Here is a 3,320-nt window from a genome sequence, read left to right as displayed (position 1 = left end):
GACTGTTAACTTTGTTTTCCACTTCCTTTGAGTCCTGACTTGACTTTCAAAACATTTTGGTCAAGCAGACTCAAAATCTCCTTGCAGAAGAAACATTGAGGAATAATGTACTTCTCTGGCTTTACAGTTTCCCTTCAGGGCAGGGCACGTACAAGTGACCCTAGCTTTTGACAAACCTTAGCTGAACAAAACGTAACAAGCCCTGTCTGTTTTGAGCAGAATTTTCTATTCTGACAGATACAGCTCAGGAGCATTTGATGTCTGCTTGCTGGTCATAGATAATGGTGCATCTTGGGACCATTGTCATTCCTGTCAATAAGAAGGCCTGGGGGGACATGCAACAAAGATACCTTTTGATTCACCATTTTTCTTTCCTTCCCAAGACATTTGTAAGCCTGTGGTCAGCTAGGTCATTTTATTTTATCCTTATGTGCCTTGATAATAGCATGATGTCTACAAAAAATTTGACAGGCCATCGATGTCTGTTTCTCTGACTTCTATGTTGTTTTTCAGTCCTTCTCAATGTCAAACATACTTTGAAAGGTACTGATTATGTTGGTTGGGACTATATTTCATAAGACATCTATTCTTTGATAAAATTAAACTCATGGGGGTTGATCCTGGAATCTAAGGTAATTTTCTGAGCAACACAAGAGACTGCCACTCTACTGCTGGTACTCAAATGTTTGAAAAATTGTGAATTCTTTTTAATTCAGATAAACAATGGCTATTAGTATGAGTTTTGAAGCTTAAAACAAGAGGAAACTGCTAAGCAAAAAAAGAAAAATTATGACTCTGTCTCATTAAAATGAGATCTAATCTCCCACTTAATCAAATTCATAAATTATGGTACAATTATAGATAATATAATGTGCAGGAAGGTCTACATATGAAAAGAATTTACATATTGGTCAGTCTTAAAGAAGAGATTGACCATTAGTTTTCTAGTTTTAAGAATTTGTTACAGTACACATTAAGAAATTATATATATATATGTGTGTATATGTGCATGCACACATGTATGTGTATATATAAGTGTATATGTATATGCATTTGTGTGTATATATACTCACACATAAATAAATATATAAACATATGCAAATACATACATATATAATGAAATATATGTTATGCAGTATATGTAATGAAATAAAAATATCCTTGAATATAATGTGAATATCAAAGGGAGTATGTAAATGTCACAATAGCATGTCTTCAAAGATAGTATTATGTTATAGGGTTTTAGAAGGGTTTTCACATCACGTTGGTGGTCAGATACTCTGGGTGTCATTTCTCCCCATTCTCACTTTATAAATAAGTTAACAAAGGCTTGAGAACCTTGTGTGAATTTTCCCATTGACACATAGAAGCTGACAGAGCTGAGAAGTAAAACCAAATACTTTGCATCAACTCCAAAATTCTTCCCATTACAACACAATAATGTATGTAAAGTTCTCGGCACATAGTAAAAGCTCAGTGAATGTCAGCTTGCATTATTGGAATTGTTTAGCAGATCTTGAGAAATTCCTGTAGCTCACTGAATTATTTCATATTTACTCCTGGAAAAGAGGAAATTTTATTTGTATTAAATATAATGAGCAAAATTATTTAATCATATGCAAATTAATTAACTTAAAATATTAAATATAAATAATTTTTAGGCTGAAAGTGAATATTTGCATAGGTTTTTGATGTAGGAAAAATACATTATTGATAATGACTTTACTGGTTGTTCTTAGTCTTTATATGGTGTCATGACCTTCGAATAATAACAGGAAATTATATTTGGAAGTTAAATATGTATTTTAAATTAGCATCAAAGAGAACTTAATGTATACCTTTTCAAAATATGGAAACTTTTTCTCTAATTCCTTATGCTACTTTGTCTTGATCAAAGCCACTAAACTCAAATCATCATGTTCTGAAGAATGGTCCCCTTTGGCTGATCTATACTTGTGTGAGAGGAATTTACAGGAAAAGAACTACTAGAATGGAATAGACAGACATTTTGAAGAATAGGTCAGGATTCCACAAATCAGCATGGCAAAAATTTGTAATAAATGAGAAAAATAGAATTCTCAGAATATCACCTTAGTTGTGGGACAAAATTAACCATAGACTAAAAGCTACTCTGGGCTTGCCCTAAAACAACACTTAAAATGAAGCCTCAAGAGGATTCAACTACTCCAAGAACTTAACTAAGTGATGGAATAAAAGAGAACACTATTTTTAACAATACAATAAAACCTAGTAAACAACAATGTAAAGTTTAAAATGTGTAAGTTTGTCTCAGGAATGCAAGGTCAATTTAGAATTCAAAAATCAGTCTACAGCCATGCTACCCTGAACAAGCCCGATCCCATTTGATCCTGGAAGCTAAGCAGGGTCAGATCTGGTTAGTATTTGGATGGGAGACCACCTAGGAAGACCAGGTGTCGTAGGTGTAAAAATTTAAAAAATAAGGGACTGTAAACTGACAAGGTCCTTGCAATCTGTGAGGTCAACCAAGGAAAAAACAAGTTTATGCTTATCTCAAGTACAGAAAAGATATTTGACAAAATTTAGCACACATTCAAGTTCAATTTAAACATTTATTCTATTTCTATATAATAATAATAAACTTGAAATTCAATTAAAAATATTATGTTCAATAACATAAAAAATATTCAATGCTTAGGGGTAAAGTTAACAAAATGTATATAAGGCATATATCCTGAAAATTAAATAGAGTTACTAGGAGAAATTAAATAAAACCTAAGCAGAAAAAGATAACATGTTTATAGATCAGAAGAATCACCATTATTAGATTTAATGATCTGTAGATTTAGTTCATTTACACAGTAGTCCCCCCTTGTTCATGGGAGATATTTTTCAACACCCCCAGGGGATGCCTAAAACTTCAGATAGTACCAGACCCTGTATATACTATGTTTTTTCCTATACATACATACATATGATAAAGTTTAATTTATACACCAGGCACACAGTAAAAGATTAACAGCAGTAATAAAATAGAGTAATTTAATAATATAATGTAATAAAAATTATGTGAATGTAGTCTGTGTCTGTGTCTGTGTCTGTATCTGTGTCTGTGTCTGTGACCGTGTCTGTGTCTGTGTCTCTGTGTCTGTGTCTCTGTGTCTGTGTCTGTGTCTATGTCTGTGTCTATGTCTGTATTTGTATCTTTTTCTCTCTCTGTCTCTGTCTCTCTCATAGCCATCTGATAACTGAGAGGGCTAAGTGACTAAGGGGCATGGAGTGTATGGAGCTTGGATACTATGGAAAAAGGGATGATTCACGTCTCATGTGGGACAAAGCAA

At 33.1% G+C, this 3,320-nt stretch overlaps 1 pseudogene; it reads left to right on the top strand.

Annotated features, from left to right (window-relative positions):
• The first annotated feature begins 2,325 nt into the window (after positions 1-2,325).
• LOC112470725 lies at positions 2,326-2,444 on the top strand (annotated as a pseudogene).
• Positions 2,445-3,320: the final 876 nt, after the last annotated feature.

Source organism: Pteropus alecto, unplaced genomic scaffold, assembly GCF_000325575.1.
Source record: "Pteropus alecto unplaced genomic scaffold, ASM32557v1 scaffold3, whole genome shotgun sequence".
In the NCBI taxonomy this organism is placed as follows: domain Eukaryota; kingdom Metazoa; phylum Chordata; class Mammalia; order Chiroptera; family Pteropodidae; genus Pteropus; species Pteropus alecto.
Note: the sequence above shows the minus strand (reverse complement) of the source record. Positions and strands in the feature narration are given on the sequence as shown.